Here is a 17,802-nt window from a genome sequence, read left to right on the forward strand (position 1 = left end):
GTGTTGAGTTGCGTGTGGCGACATGCGTGTAGCAAGTTTTTGTGTGTCGAGTTGCATGTGACAGGTTAGTGTAGCAAGTTGTGTGCAGCAAGTTTTGCGCATGGCGAGTTTTGCGCGTGGCGAGTTTTATGTGTGGTGCCTTTTGAGTATGTGCAAGTTTTGTGTGAGGCAACTTTTGCATGTGTTGCAACTTTTGTGCATGTGGCAATTTTTCCGCATGTGCAAGTTTTGCGTGTGGCGAGTTTTCCATGAGGTAAGTTTTGCACGTGTGGCGAGTTTTGCACATGTGGCGAGTTTTGCATGTGGAGAGTTTTGCGCGTGGCGAGTTTTGAGCGGCGACTTTTGTGTTTCGACTTATGTGGCGAGGTTGGTGTATGTGTGGTGAAATGTGCGCTGAGGGTGGAATATGTGTTCGAGCACATGGTAGTGTGTGGCGCATTTTGTGTGTGTGTTCATATCCCCGTGGTGGTGTGGTGATTATCCCATGTCGGGGCCCCACCTTAGCAACTGTACGGTATATACTCTTTGGCGCCATCGCTCTCATTCTTTAAGTCACCCTTGTTCACATCTGGCAGCTGTTAATTTGCCTCCAACACTTTTCCTTTCATTTTTTCCCCATTATGTAGATAGGGGCAAAATTGTTTAGTGAATTGGAAAGCGCGGGGTTAAAATTTCACCTCACAACATAGCCTATGACGCTCTCGGGGTCCAGACGTGTGACTGTGCAAAATTTTGTGGCTGTAGCTGCGACGGTTCAGATGCCAATCCCGGACATACACACATACATACATACAGCTTTATATATTAGATATATACACACACATACATATATACACACATATACATACACACACACCTGTATATTTCTAGTGCGCCTTTCGGCGATTAAATATAAAATTAATCTTGGGCTGCTCTTTTATTTCGATTCATGAATCCCCTCGTCCGTACACTTGGCTGGTCAATTATATGCTACTGTGGGTTGGTTTCTGACCCAACATAACATGTTGTCGGACACGGCTTATTTATAACAAGGAACTGGTGGCGGCATACCATACTGCGTTAGTGAGGAACTCTGATAGTGACAGCCGGGAGGTTTACATATATGCCCCCAGCCTAGACTGGTGATGTATATCCCTCCTCACTGTGAGTGCCCCAATAACTCGTACCTATAAGGGAAGCCTTTCTGGTGACTATTTGCCCTCGGTGCAGTTCCCCGACTGACCTGGGCCAAGTGGTGGCGCCAGAGAGCCGATCCCTTCTGGGTTCTCTTCTCTCCCCTGAGGTGAGCGAAGTCGACACCCCCTTCCCCTGTGCGATCCATCACAGATTGGTGGCAGTGCAGTGGGATCGAGATAAGTGTGCGTGGGATCCCTACTCCCACACACTAAGGACTAACAGCAGTAGCTTTGGCTGCTGGGGTCCCAAGATCAGCTCAGCACTAGAGAGTCCGAGTGCAAGTACTGTAGAGGTGCGGGTGCTCAGGTTGCTGCTGTGTCCGTGACAGAGGGCTGAAAAGACTGGCTTCAAACACTCGAAGCTGGACAAGAGGGGGGGGGTTGAGGTAGGGCCCAGGCTCCCCAAGCATCTCACCGCCATTGCACTACCCTGCCGCAGGAGAATGCACTCCTACTGCCCTTCACCACGGACAGCTCAGAACGATGGCCCTCTTTCAAGCTGCCCTGGCGAGTCTCGAGGCGGGGCACGAGGAAGCCTACACAGCCCTCAGAAAGCGGCAGAAAGCCAGGCAGATCGGGAGACAGCAGAACACCAGGCAGAGCGAAAGGAGGCAAAGCAGAGCAGGGGTGCAAGGCGGCAGAACGCAGAGCAAGAGCGTGAGGAGGTGGAATGCCGTGAAGCTGCAGATGACCGCATCAGTTGGAGTTGACTCAGCAGGGTCTCCTATTGCCCACAATAGCACCTCTGGAACTAAAGACAGCCAAGGTCCGAGCCGAGGACTTCCCCTTGCTGGAGAAGGATGGAGTCCTGGACTCCTTTCTGCAGGCCTTTGAGCAGACCTGCCGACAGCACCATCTGGCCTCGGATCAGTGGGCTAAGTACCTGACCCCCCATTTGAGGTCTAAGTCTCTGGAAGTTTTGGGGGACTTACCTGCCGGGGTGGAACCCTTGTGTTAAGGGCTTCAAAGAGCTTCTTCCTGGCGTTTTAGTTAAAAGAAAACAATGATCCTGTAGAATACCAAGGGTGGAGGCACATTTCAGTAGGGGAGAGACATTTACTTCGTCCCTCACACCTACATTTTACACAGTACAGAGGCCTCTCCTATATAACATGGGACGGAGGCCTCTCCTATATAACATGGGACGGAGGCCTCTCCTATATAACATGGGACGGAGGCCTCTCCAATATAACATGGGACGGAGGCCTCTCCTATATAACATGGGACGGAGGCCTCTCCTATATAACATGGGACGGAGGCCTCTCCTATATAACATGGGACGGAGGCCTCTCCTATATAACAAGGGACGGAGGCCTCTCCTATATAACATGGGACGGAGGCCTCTCCTATATAACATGGGATGGAGGCCTCTCCTATATAACATGGGACGGAGGCCTCTCCTATATAACATGGGACGGAGGCCTCTCCTATATAACATGGGACGGAGGCCTCTCCTATATAACATGGGACGGAGGCCTCTCCTATATAACATGGGACGGAGGCCTCTCCTATATAACATGGGACGGAGGCCTCTCCTATATAACATGGGACGGAGGCCTCTCCTATATAACATGGGACGGAGGCCTCTCCTATATAACATGGGACGGAGGCCTCTCCTATATAACATGGGACGGAGGCCTCTCCTATATAACATGGGACGGAGGCCTCTCCTATATAACATGGGACGGAGGCCTCTCCTATATAACATGGGACGGAGGCCTCTCCTATATAACATGGGACGGAGGCCTCTCCTATATAACATGGGACGGAGGCCTCTCCTATATAACATGGGACGGAGGCCTCTCCTATATAACAAGGGATGGAGGCCTCTCCTATATAACATGGGACGGAGGCCTCTCCTATATAACATGGGACGGAGGCCTCTCCTATATAACATGGGACGGAGGCCTCTCCTATATAACATGGGACGGAGGCCTCTCCTATATAACATGGGACGGAGGCCTCTCCTATATAACATGGGACGGAGGCCTCTCCTATATAACATGGGACGGAGGCCTCTCCTATATAACATGGGACGGAGGCCTCTCCTATATAACAAGGGATGGAGGCCTCTCCTATATAACATGGGATGGAGGCCTCTCCTATGTAACATGGGATGGAGGCCTCATGAGGAGAGGTTGGAAAGGTTGGGCTTGTTTAGCTTAGAATACATATGCCTCAAAGGAGATCTCATTTCTATGTATAATGTATGTGCGGTCAGTACAAAACACTGGCACAGGACTTATTACTTCCAAGGACCATACTGAGGACCAGGGGGCACTCATTACGGGTGGAAGAAAGGCGATTCCGGCAGCTAAACAGGAAAGGGTTCTTTACAGTTAGAGCAGTCAGACTGTGGAACGCCGACCAAAAAAGGTAGTAATGGCCGACACTATAGCAGCTCTTGCACAAGGACAGAGGTTCTCACTAGTGATGAGCGAGTATACTCATTGCTCGGGTTTTCCGGAGAATGCTCAGGTGGTCTCAGAGTATTTGTTAGTGCTCGGAGATTTAGTTTTCGTTGCCGCAGCTGCATGATTTACGGCTGCTAGCCAGGCTGAATACATGTGAGGAATGCCTGTTAGGGAATTCCCACATGTATTCAGGCTGTCCAGCAGCTGTAAATCATGCAGCTGAGGCGACGAAAATTAAATCTCCGAGCACTAACAAATACTCTGAGATCACCCGTGCGTGCTCGGAAAAACCCGAGCAATGAGTATACTCGCTCATCACTAGTTCTCACAACTAATGGCATTGCGGGTAATAAAAAACTTGGTGATAGACAATGTAGAACTGATGTAGAAAAGAGAAGAAGATGGTGGAGCGGAGGATTATTCAACCTACGTAACATTTTCCCCAAGTCCCAATACTCTCATTTTATGTAGCAACCTTTCATGTGGCCGTGATAGATGTCATCTGTCAGGAAATAGGAAAGTTCTGATTACTTCAATTACACATACAGGGCTCTCAGCTGCAGTTTCCTGTGCCTGCGTGTGTAATCCTGAACCCCTCTTTTCCCCCTCCCTCAGGAATGTTCAATTCAATTAAATTCAAATGAGCTTTATTGGCAGGACTAAGTACATGTTAGCATTGCCAAAGCATATGGTTTATGGCTTGGCGCTGCGAAACCAGACTAAAGGCCTGTTTTCTGAGTTGACAGGTCTCACTATAGTGGTGCAAGGCCGACCTGCAACCATTGGAGGAGCTGATTAAACAGCTGGTGCAGACAACTAAGCGGCAGCAGCAACAACAGCAGCCGTCACAGATGATGCTCTTGGCAGAAGCTGTGTCAGGGTAGCCGAACCACCTCCAGGCTGAAAAGATGACACTCAGGTGAGGAAAACTCAGAGCAACGATGCAAAAGAGGTCTCCGGGGGGGGGGGAGGACGTTGAGACATTCGTGGCAGTGTTTGAGAGGGTGGCAGACTGACAGACTGCCACCAGAGAGCCACAAAAGGCGTACTTTGATGATATGCCCCTGCAAGATTTCAAAGAGTATGACAAACTTAAGGTTGAGATCTTGGCTTGGCTGGGCTTAACCCAGTCCCTTTGGGGCTTTCACAGGGACAAACCTCCCCGGTCACAAATTCTCTGCCGAAGAGATTCAGTCCTTGGTTGCCCAGGAGGATTCCCAAAATTCAGATAACCTGGTGGGCCTAGTGGAAAGGTACCGGGCGGTCGAGGGTTCCCCTTGTGGTTAAGCAGGGGGTAAGGTCACCTTTCTGGGGTTCCCAAAGGGGGATGGCTTCTAAAAGAATAGGACTAAATCCACACTGGCCTGGGGGGGTCCAAAGTCCCAGGAGGCATTTGAGCAGCAGCTGAGTAATCAGACCCATGGCGTTATCTGTTCTCATGCCGCTGGCCGTACAGCCACCCGGTGTCTCATAAACTCTAAGCCAATGGACTGCAGCATAGGACGGCGGTGCTCCTATTTTACCTACTTCCCGGTAGCACCCTGTTTTCTGAGTTGCCAGATCTCACTCAGATCACAGCAAACAAATAAAAGTTGCACTCTGTAGTGCTAAAGCACGTAAATATGAAATATGAATAGCATTACTGCTCTAGATAATAAGAAAAAAAAATGGAGATGCTTGGCACATAGTTTGGCCAATTCATGCCTGCCTAGTAGCCAACAATAAGGTGGTCTCTGGTTTGCTGGGAACCTGCCTAATGTGAATCCTCTCTTAGCTTTAAACCTGAATTTATGGGTAGGTAGGATCCTACTGCAATTATAACCGCCACGGGCTTTATGGTTTTATATCCCCTCTACCTACCATGTAGTCCAGCTACTTGGCATCCTACATGCACAGAGCACATTTCTTTGGTTATTGGTAAAGCCTGCCTTCCTTAGAGCATCCAATATTGCCAGAACTTTACTAAGATGACATCCCCAGTCCTGCCCGAATAGGACTGTCATCTAGGTGGGCTGCGGCATACTTTTTGTGGGGTGCTAAGTTCTGGTCTATGGTTTTCTGGAAAGTGGTCGGAGTTCCCAGACATGCACAACCCGAAGTACGCAAGCACATCAAACACATGCGTACGCAAAGACATGCGTTCCCATAGACAGTAATGCGGTTTTTAACGCACTCATCTGCATCCCTGCGCATATTTGATGGAATTTGCCACCTCAAAAATTGCAACATGGTGCGTTAGCTCCGCCCCGCGAAAAGATGCATGCGTAGGCAAACGCGGGCAAACATGCACCTGCGTCTACAACGATAAAGATAGAAAATCAAGACGCAAGCGGATGTATGCGTCAGAAATGCTGTGGACACCACCGCAAATGTGAAACCGGCCTTACTCATTTCCCATATGCTAAACTGTGCAATTCACCGGCACCATTGATTGCTAGCTCTTGTCTCATACTGCAATAGAGAGGGGAGGATGGAGGGAATACCCCTGCACTACAGAGCCACAGAGATTTTAATATTTTCTATGACAATGTGTATAATTGGTGTAATCAGCATAGAGATGGTACTGAAAACAAAATCTACTGATGGTTTGTCTAATAGGGGCAGTGTATAAGGAGAAGAGAATACCTAGGACTGAACCCTGATGAACCCCGACAGTAAGGGGAAGAGGAGAGGAGATCCAGTAAACAAGTGGTCAGAGAGATAGGAGGAGAACCAGGAGAGAACGGTGTCCTTGAGCCCGATAGAGCAGAGCATAGTGGGGAAGAGCTGGGAATTTACAGTGCTGAATGCAGCAGAGAGATCCAGGAGAATCTGCAGGGAGCAGGGACCATTAGATTTAGCTGTTCGTAGATCACTAGAGACTTTAGTGAGGCGGTTTCAGTAGAGTTTAAGTAGCGGAAAGCAGATTATAAAGGATCAAGAAGAGAGTGATCTGAGAGATAGCGGATTAGACAGGACTGGACCAAGCGTTCCAGGAGTTTAGAGATAAAGGGAAGATTACAGACAGGTTTATACTTAGCAACACAGTTGTTTTTTAAGTAATGGATGTATGCTAGCATGTTTAAATGAGGAGGGAAAGATGACCCGAGAGAGAGAAAAATATTTTAGTTAGTTAAGTGGTGACAGCCGGGGAAATGGACTGGAGGAGATGTGAGGGAATAGGGTCACTGGTGCAGGTAATATGGCAAGAAAATGTAAGTAGCCTGTCCTCTCCACAGTGCTGCACTGCCCTACAACTCCGCCGCTTATCTGTCTATCATCCTTCCAGTACTGTCCGTTCTCCTACTGATCTAAGGCTTACATCCTCTATAATCTAAACATTGCACCTTCATCTCCAGGATTTCTGTTGTGCTGCGCCAGTTTTCTGGAATGCACTACTCCAGATGATCAAATATCTAGTCCCTAAATTTTTAAGCATGCTCAAAAAAACATCTCTTTAGACAGTCAGATTATTGAAGTGAGGTGATCAAACTTAGAATATTCCTCACAATCTGCTGCCTCCTACTTGTCTTTCTCCTTATCTTCCATGAGCAAAATAGCACTTGGTGACTGTATATATGCAGATCCTTGCTGGTGACCGGATCATACATGTACATATACTGACAGGTGACAGATCCTGCAGCTTTATATGAAAACCCCTATTATGATGGCTGGACCATACATGAAGACACATTCTGCCTGCCATGTCTCCCTATGTGATGACACAGCATTTAATCTTAATCATATATCTATTTCCAGCTGGTTAAGAACCATACACTTGTCAAGAGTCTTAAACATTGATTTTTGTTTAGCTGATGTTATCTCAGCTCCTACCTTTGCAAGACAGTGATGCAGGGTCGTTGAACCATGGATGTTTGATAATATGTTGAGTGACCATATCTGTGGGACCCTATGGCTTGTTGACTTGCAAAACGGAGGAGTAAAAACTACGCAAATTGATAAAATACTCAAACAATGTGAGTTAATCTCATCACATCTTCCTCTTGACCTCTGGATGTTGGCTTGAAGGACAACAGTTGTGAACTATATAATGGGGATATGCCTCTAACAGGACATCCAGAGACTCTACAGAACCACAGCCAGGAAACACTCTACAAGACAGCTGCCAGAACAATATGGCTCCATCACGAGGGATACAGATTAGACATTCTACAGGATGCCAGCTTAGGAGACCATGGCCTCAGCTGGAAGAATACAGATATGCTCCATTGGCCATCGCTGAACCCATGGATATCTTTGGGGTAGTCAGGATTTGGACCAACCGATCACTTAAGCCCCATGGATACGTTTGTGAAAACCAGGATTAGGACCCACTGGTCACCTGGCTCCATTGAGATGTTCGGAGAAGCCAGGTTGTGACCCTCTGGTCAACTTGCCTTGTTCCTCAATGGACTGTCATCTTTCTAAGCTTTTTGTTACCTCCTCTGTGTGTGTGCCACAGGTAGGGTAGTCAAACCTGGAAACTGAAGTCACAGCAGCTCTTATCCCTGAGAGTCAGCAGAAGGGGGAGACTAATTTGTGGGCTTTCGGTGGGATGATCCCTGGTCCATGCAGTTTTGGCTAGCGGACTTTGTCCGCTGAACCCCTATTTCTCCACACCCTATTTCCTTATAGATTGTAGAGCAGCCGAACCCTCGCTCCTTCTGTATCTGGAGAACTACTGTGTGTGTCAGTGATGCTGTTATAGACTGCACATGTCCCCAGTATTGTAACGTCAATGATACAGGTGCTTTGCAAAAAATTAGAATATCATCAAAAAGTGAATTTATTTCAGTTCTTCAATACAAAAAGTGAAACTCATTATATTGAGTCATTTCAGAGTGATTTCAAGTGTTTATTTCTGTTAATGTTGATGATTACGGCTTATAGTCAATGAAAATCCAAAAGCCATCATCACAATAAATTAGAATAATTCACAAAAAGCACCTGCAAAGGCTTCCTAAGCTTGTAAAAAGGTCATTTAGTCTGTTTCAGTAGCTCCACAATCATGGGGAAGACTGCTGATTTGACAGATGTCCAGAAGGCAGTCATTGACACTCCACAAGAAAGGTAAGCAACAAGGGGATTTATCTATATCCCACTTCCGGTTTGGAACTCGCAGCTCTCTGGCGCCCCCTTACCCTCAGGTCAGACAGGATACTGCACCTAGGATAATTAGTCGCCAGAAAGGCAGTCTAACTTTGTACTGGCTAATGGGCACGCTGCAGCGAGGGCGATATAACTACTCCCACTCAAGCGGGAACAATAATTATCGATGCCATCCGTCGCTACAAAGTCTCCCAAGCGCACAGGACAAATCCGCTGCCACCAGCTCTGATTTCTTAATTAATCACGGGTTCGGAGCCAACCCAAGTTCGTAGCATAATTCACTTCAGAAGACGTGACAGTATGTTAGAGAGCAAGGAGAAACGAAGCTAGTAATTTTATATATTTTACTCCAAAAAGGTAGGCGGTGTTTACAGAGGTATAAAAAGATATTATAAAAGTAGACAAGTGTCGTATGTACAGTACAATTACAAATAAAATGGGATTAAAAGGTGAGAAACCCTTACAGTTCATTATGTAATTTCATGTCATGGCAGACCATGTGCTGTGGCCTATGGGCATACATCCAGATGCATTACAGATCTGTCTCGCAGCTGGACCCAAGACAAAAGAGTAGTGAAGACTCATGTCTCACCCACTTATCTCCGTGCCCAAAACCAAGGCACTCCCCCCTGTGGTGACCTCAATCAGAGGCTGAATACTCCCCTTTCTTAGAGTTGTGACTAACCATTTCTATACATAACTCGCTGCATGAACCTCATAGAAGAATGACACAAGGATCATGATGCTCATCACGTCATGGGGGTTCATTTAGGTATAAAACACAGCCTAGATATATGACCCACTTATGGAGAAATCCATTAGTTGCATTTCTTTGGATCTAGATCCTAGTGATTTCAGTGAGTTATAGATCTCTCGGTGGACATTCGGAATATGTAACCCTTATATCTCTAACACTGATCGGTGCCATTATACATAACTTTTCAAGAACAAAAAAAAAAAGAGTCTCATGTAGTTTGAAAGTTGCTGTACCACTTATAGCTGGTATCAGGCGGGAGGGGGGGGGGATGAGGGGTTTAGGGAGAAGACTGGCTTTCCCAGCACAAAGCCATAAAAATTCCTCAGTGGATGTTGCTAGCATGCTGCTCTCACATTACAGCTATATAGCAGGGGGGAGGGAGAGTGGCTTAGAATTCCAGCTTTTTGCTGGCAGGCAGAGGAAACTGCAGCTGAGAGCTCTGTATGTGTAATTGAAGTAATCAGAACTTCTTATTTCCTGACAATGACCAATAGACAGTGCCAGAGCCATGTCATCTGCTGGTGTAGGTCTACTGTGTTTTATCAAGACCAAGCTTATTGGAGTTGGAAATTCTTTTCTCTAGCAGGTCTTGGCACCTGTCCTCACTGCCAAAAGTACCAATACCTGGTTTACAAACAACAGTGTCACTGGGCTTGATTGGTAGCAAACTCACCTGATCTTAACCCCATAGAGAATCTATGTGCATTGTCAAAGGATGATGATAGACACCAGACCTAACAATGCAGATGAGCTGAAGGCTGCTATCAAAGCAACCTGGGCTTCCATAACCCCTCAGCAGTGCCACATGCAGTAATTGATGCAAAAGAAGCCCTGACCCAGTACTGAGTGCGTTTACTGAACATACACTTCAGCAGGCCGACATTTCGGACTTTACAATCATTTTTCATGCTGGTGTTATAAAGTATTCTAATTTACTGAGATAATGAGTTTTGGGTTTTCATTGGCTGTAAGCCATAATCATCAACATTAACAGAAATAAAAACACGTGAAATAGATCACTGTGTGTGATGACTATATAATATGTGCGTTTCACTTTTTGCCAGTATGAACTGAAATAAATTAATTTTCTCATGATATTCTAATTCTGTGAGAAGCACCTGTATATACGGAGTGTGTGTGTGTATATATATATATATACACACACATACATACACACACACTGAAGTCACTCTTCTGTTACGAATTCTTTCATTGTGGATGTGACATTGATGGGTCAGCGTCTTATGAATGGAGGAGGCAGGGACTTAGGGACACAGTCACTTAGGGACACAGTCACGGGCCGTTATCACCCCAGTGGTGCATGTGGCCTCATTACTAACCCAAACATGTAGGCCGCTGTAACATTCGGCGCTAACACCTCATGCAGGAGAGATTACTCGCAGGATCCCGTAAATGGAGCCCGAACTCTCCGCAGGCTCTGTGTGAGAGAGCTGGGGAAGCGTCTCCCCCAGGAGACAGGCAGAGAGGGAGACAGGAGCGAGCTGCCTGACAGCATCTGGTGGAGACTGTGAGCCAAAAAGTAATGACCAATCACTGAAGAGTGGTCACTTACTGATTGCGGTCAGCTCCTCTACATGAGCCATAACCTTTGCCAGTTAAAGAGACTTCTGACATTAATATTGCAAATTCCGCTGACCTCAGCTGTCAGTGAAGTTTTGTTAAAAAATAAGATTAATTACTCATGAAATATTGATCAGCCTTTGCCAAGTTGTCAGTCTTTGAAATATACCTTTGTAGATTGTAAGCTTGCGAGCAGGGACCTCACCCCTAATGTCACTGTTTAAATTGTCTTAACTTGTATTGAATTTATTGTCTGTACATGTCCCCGCTTTATTGTAAAGTGCTGCGGAATATGTTGGCTCTATATTAATAAAAATTATTATTATTACCCATCACCTCACCTTTTCTCATAAGTTCCATGCTGAGAGTGCGCTTTAACTGGCTTTGTTCATGCTCTTTTACAAGCTGCTTTGAACTGTAGCTCTAGCAAGAATCCATATTTACAAAAAAAGAGGCTATGCAGCACTCCAGTAAGGGGTGCACGAATGGGAGACCACTCCAAAGATACAAGAAAAAATTTAAATTAAAATTCGGCATACCTGTAACGGGGTCTACCAAGCTGGGGTACCTCTTTCAGTACCACCCCATGTTTCAGGAGGTCCACTTTGCTTTGGCTGGAGTCTGAATGAAGGACGCTGGCTGGAATTCCTTGATTACATGAGAGCATATAAAAGCTGGGGGGCCGGAGCCTGCCGATATTTACTGTGGGAATTACAAAGGTGGGGGGAGGACAGAAGGGGATATCTTGTCCCCTCTGCTCAGGGGCGCAGCCTGTGGGCTGAGGCATCTCACATGGAACCTATTATTCATACATATAACTGCACAACATATTCTGGGTGCTGAGTGGTTCCGTAACATTGCTCCCCTTTTCAGCGACGCGATCGGCATACACAGTCTGGTCCTTAACGGATCGGTTTGGGGATAACCGAAGTTTATGGGGTTGGTACAAGTTCCGTTTGTCGACTTAGTCCATCGGCGTTACCATTTTGTTTGCCGGGTCTGTAGTGGATGGTGAAGTCCAGAGGTTGTAGGGCTAAACTCCACTGCAGTAATCTGGCATTGTCTCCGGAGACCCGATTAAGCCAGACTAGGGGATTATGGTCCGTTAGGAGGGAAAACTGTCGTCCATACAAATATGGTTGCAACTTTTTGAGTGCCCATACTACTGCCAGGAACTCCTTCTCGATGGCCGCATAGCTCACTTCACGGGGCAGTAGTTTCCGACTCAGGTAAGCTACCGGGTGTTCTTGGCCGGCCGGCCCGACTTGGCTCAGTACTGCCCCCAATCCAAACATAGAAGCGTCTGTGTGAACAAGGAAATGTTTAGTTGGATCGGGTGCGGCCAATACAGGGGTATTCGTGAGGGCGTCCTTTAGCTGGCAGAAGGCTTCCTCACACTCTGGGGTCCAGGTTACCTGGCGGGATTGGTTCTTACGGGTCAGATCAGTGAGGGGCTTGGCTACGCTGCTGTAATTGGGAACGAAGTTCCTGTAATACCCCGCTGTCCCTAGAAACGCCATGACCTGGGTTTTAGTGCGTGGGGTGGGCCATTTGGCTATGGCCTCAATCTTGGCTGGTTCTGGTCGCTGTTTCCCACTTCCCACCCAATGTCCTAAATACTGAACCTCCGCTTTGTCCACGTGACACTTGTTTGGGTTCAGGGTGATTCCGGCCTTGTGGATCCTGTCCAATACTGTCTCTAGGTGATTTAGATGCTCTTCCTATGTCGCGCTGTAGATGGCGATGCCATCCAGGTAGGCACACGCATAGTCCTGGAGACCATCCAGAAGCCGGTCAGCCAGCCTCTGGAAGGTTGCCGGGGCATTCTTCATCCCGAATGGCATAACTCGAAACAGGAATAAGCCGAACGGGGTGACAAATGCCGACTTGGGAATAGCATCAGAACTAAGGGGAATCTGCCAGTAGCCTTTGCATAGATCGATGGTGGTCAAATACTTTGCCCCTGCCAGCCGGTCTAACAACTCATCCACACGCGGCATGGGATACGCATCCGTCACTGTTTTCTCATTGAGCTTACGATAGTCTACACAAAACATGTAGTCCCATCCTTCTTGGGCACTAACACTACGGGGGATGCCCAGGGACTATCTGACTCTTCAATGACCCCTAAACGCAACATCTCTTGTATCTCTTGTCGCATCCCTTCTCGTACAGACTCAGGGACGCGGAAGTGGGGTTGTCGCAGGGGGGTCTGATCCTGGGTCTCAACCTTGTGTTGTGCCAGGCGAGTGTACCCTGGTCTCCCCGAAAACATCCTCTGTGCCTGCCTCAATAACTCCTCCGCCTGCTGTCTCTCCCAGGGGCCTAGGTCTTCACCCAAGTGTACCTGGTCCCATGTTTCAGACTGAGTCCTTTCCCCTAAGACATCAGGCAAGGGAAGTCCGGCTAAATCCTCTGCTTCAGGTGCTCAGATGGCCACTACCTCTTCAGGGCGCTTCCGGTAGGGCTTCAGCATATCCCCGTGGAACATGCGAATAACCCTGAGGTCGTCACAATCAGCGACATTATAGGTGGTGTCGGCTATTTTCCCCACTACCTGGTAGGGCCCCTGCCATGCAGCTTGGAACTTGTTCTGCCTAGTGGGCTCTAACACCAGGACCTTCTGCCCTATTTCTAAGGTGCGCTCTCTGGCCCTCCGATCGTACCATACGCCACCTGCATGTTCCCACGTACAGCCTGGGTCAGCTCCTGTAGGCGGTCCCGGAATTCCAGCACATAGGGTACAATAGGTACCCCTTCTATGATGCCCTCCCCTTCCCAGTGTTCTAGCACTAAGTCTAGGGGTCCCCTTACCCGTCTCCCGTATACCAGTTCGAACGGGGAGAACCCCGTGGATTCTTGGGGCACCTCCCGATAGGCAAAAAGGTGGTGTGGCAAGAATTTCTCCCAGTCCCTGTAGGTCCTGGTAAAAGTCCCAATGAGTTGTTTTAACGTCCCGGTAATGCGTTCACACAACCCATTGGTTTACGAGTGGTACGGGGCGCTTCTAATGGACTTTAAGCCACACAGCTTCCACAGTTGATTGGTCACCTCTGCTGTAAACTGGGTACCCTGGTCCGAGATAATCTCCTGGGGAAATCCAACCCATGGGAAAACCTGGAGCAGGGCAGCCGCCATCGTCTCTGCCAGTATGTTAGGTAACGCAACCGCCTCTGGATACTGTGTGGCATAATCTACCACTGTCAATATATACCTTTTCCCTGACGGACTGGGTTTGGCTAATGGCCCTATCAGATCGACCGCTACTTGGCTAAATTGTTCCTCCACAATGGGGAGGGGGCGTAATTCGGCCTTGCATCGATCTCCCCTCTTGCCAATGCGCTGGCAACTGTCACAGGTCTGGCAGTACTGATGAACATCATAGGTTACCCCCGGCCAAAAGAAGTTGTGTCAGACGATGCCCGGTGCGACTGACGCCGAAGTGCCCGGCCAAGGGTATGTCATGAGAGATTCGCAGTAACTCCTGCCTATACTTCTTGGGAACTACCAGCTGTCGTTTTATAGTGGGGCTCGTCCCTGTGTGGTGCTGCTCTGTGATCCGGTAGAGGAGTCCCTGCTTCCATATAAACTGTTCCCCTTCCAGTACCCCTCTCCCCTCCTGTGCCTTCCCACGATATCCCTCCAATGAAGGATCCTCAAGTAACTCCCTCTTAAATTCAGCTGGGGTGGCCAAAGAAATGTGTCTGGCTATGGGAATACGTGTAGGGCTGGGATGTCTTACCTGGGCCTCCTCCGAGTGTGATTCCGCCTCTGCAGCTCGAGCTTGTCTCCGGGTGGTCACAGGATATGTCTCAGCCAGAGGGGCAACCGAGAAGGCAGACAACATGGGCCCAAAGTCATTTCCCAGCAAGACGTCTGCCGGCAAATCCTCCATCAAGCCGACCTCAACAAGGCCATCCGTGACTCCCCAGTTCAGGTGAATCCTGGCAGTGGGCAGTCGATGTATGGCTCCCCCTGCTACATGGACTGCCACTGTCCGGTCTGTCTTCTCTTGGTCCCGGACGAGATGAGGCTTCACAAGGGTCAAAGTTGCTCCGAAATCTCATAGTCCCTGCATGCTTTTCCCATTAACCCACACGACCTGTCGATGCTGTTGTCGGTTATCTGCCCGGGCTGCCTGCACGGGGTCTACTTCATGCAGCACTTCCTCCATCTCTTCCACCCCTTGATTAGTTGTGGCCCCCAATGCCGGGTCAGCTTCGCCTTGGTAGCAGTGTACAGCGGCCCGGCTGAAGGTAGCTGTTCCCGCCTTTGGCCACTGGGTATGCTGAGTCCGGTTGGGACATTGTCTTTGCAGGTGGCCCAGCTGACGGGAGGTGTGGCATCGCGCCCCAGGGGAACTGTGGTAGGCCGGGTTTGTAGCTGGTCCCCCTACAATCTTCGGTGGTTTGGGGCCCTCCAGGTCCATGGGCGTCCATCTTTGATCCGGACAACTGAGGCCTCCGGGCGTCATGATGTTCATCGGCCAGACGAGCGGCTTCCTCAAGAGTTATTGGTCGCCTGTCCCAAAGCCATTCGTGTGTCTCGGGGGTTAGTCCATTAAAGAATCGTTCTAACAAAAAGAGCTGGAGGACGTCCTCCTTAGTGGTTGCTTGGCTCCCTTGTACCCACTGTAGCAGTGACCGCCGTAATTGACAGGCCCATTCAGCGTGGGTATCGGTTATTTGTTTTATAAGTCCGCGGAACTTTTGGCGGTATGCCTCTGGTGTCAGCGCATACCAGGCCAAGATCACTTCTTTGATCCGCTCATAGTCCATACAGTCCTCATCAGGTACCGTGCAATAGGCGTCTGCTGCCCGGCCTGTCAGCTTGCTGGCCAGAATCTGAACCCGTTCCTCGAGCTTCACTTGATGAAGGGCACACTGCCGCTCAAAGTCCTGCAGAAAGCCATCAATGTCTTCCTCTGCCTCCCCCAACTGTCGGAAGGCATTATACTGGATCTTCTTGTGGCTTACTGTTGAAGGTACCTGGTGGGAGGCCAGAGCTCCCCCTGCTCGCTGACTCTCCTCTCTCTGCTCTGCCATCTCCATCTTGGCCAGCTCCACTTTGGTCCGCTCTGCCATCTCTATCTTGGCTAGCTCTATCCTGGTCCGCTCGGCCATCTTTTCCTTCAGATCAGTATGCACACCAGCCATCACCTCTCGTATGATCTCTACTGCAGGGTTTGGGCCACAGAACGCCAGTCTGTTCTTTACCTCCCTCTGGAATTCAGTCTCCTCCACGTTCACATTGGGGGGTGCTGCACTGTCGTGTTCCATGATGGCTGCTACCAAATCCGCTTATGTTTTGTTGCAGGCGATTAACCCTTGGGCTTCCACCAGATCTTTTAATGTAGTCCTCTAACTTCTGGTAGTTGTTTTCCATTCATTCCTTTCCTCCTGTAGAAGGGGTATCACATCCCACTGCTGCCACCAGTATAACGGGGTCTACCAAGCTGGGGTACCTCTTTCAGTACCACCCCGTGTTTCAGGAGGTCCACTTTGCTTTGGCTGGAGTCTGAATGAAGGACGCTAGCTGGAATTCCTTGATTACATGAGAGCATATAAAGCTGACTGCTTCTCCACGTATTTCCAGTCTCACACACTTTATTCACAGGACACAAAATATATTACACAGATACAGAGGGCAGGCCAATAGAAAAGCAGCAGGCCAGACATACATTACAATAGCCGCAGGTGGCCTGAGCCTGCTGATATTTACTGTGGGAATTGCAAAGGTGGGGGGGGGGGGGGGGGGGGGGAGGACAGAAGGGGGATATCTTGTCCCCTCTGCCCAGGGGCGCAGCCTGTGGGCTGATGCATCTCACGTGGAACCCATTGTTCATACATATAACTGCACAACATATTCTGGGTGCTGAGTGGTTCCATAACAATACCCAAGTCAGATGCAAGAAAAAATGGTTTAGGTTTGGGTACAATCCACTTGACGTTTTCTACCGACACAGCAATATATGTAATGTTTATTATCTGTTTTTCTTTAACATTGTAACACTCCTCACACCCAAATTTTAATTTTTTCAAGAATCCATATTTAATCACTGTATACAAAAACTCAAAGGTGGAGGGAAATTTTAAACGGTGCGAGGCATGCCTGTAAATAGTGTTCGAGAACGGGTTCTTGCTAAAGCAGCAATTCAAAGCAGCTTTAAAAAACATTTACTAGGCAGCTATAACAGCAGGGCAGCATGGTGCTGGAGAAAACGGAGCAAAATTAGGTAATGGAGCATGTTACAAAGATATAACTTTTGCAAAAGCGGATAATAAAAATACGTTTAATTACTCTAACTCTTAGCCAATTTCCATGGTATTGTCACCTGTCAAACGGCACCTTATTCGTAGTGTGTGATGGATTACTGGGTGGGAGCTTTGTCCTCTTCTCTAAAAACAGAGTCCTTCTGATATGGACTTATTCTTTCTATTCTAATTTATAAAGCAAAAAAATATTTTTTATATGGCAGTTTTGTGGTGGATTGTGGCATTGGTAGCTGGCTCAGGGCAGGACACTGAGGTGGGGGGGGGGGGGCCGGGGCCAAGCATTGGCTCTTCTTTCCTACTTAATTTAACAATCTTTAACGTTCAATTTGGCAAAACTTTTCTACAATCCATCTGAACTTAAAGCTTCACTCACAAAGATGAATGAAGGTCTAGTCGATGAATCAGGTAGGACAAGATGGAGACAAACATCTTAGAGAAGCAAGGTGACTCAGTCACAATGGAAGACGTTCGGCTCAGTGAGGTCTATGTGATCAATACTAAATAACAGAATA

At 48.1% G+C, this 17,802-nt stretch overlaps 1 protein-coding gene across 1 annotated transcript in view; it reads right to left on the reverse strand.

Annotated features, from left to right (window-relative positions):
* Positions 1-17,802, reverse strand: part of LOC143817516 (uncharacterized) — a 77,008-nt gene that overhangs the window by 36,652 nt on the left and 22,554 nt on the right. The window lies entirely within an intron of this gene.

Source organism: Ranitomeya variabilis, chromosome 3 (assembly GCF_051348905.1).
Source record: "Ranitomeya variabilis isolate aRanVar5 chromosome 3, aRanVar5.hap1, whole genome shotgun sequence".
Lineage (NCBI taxonomy): Eukaryota > Metazoa > Chordata > Amphibia > Anura > Dendrobatidae > Ranitomeya > Ranitomeya variabilis.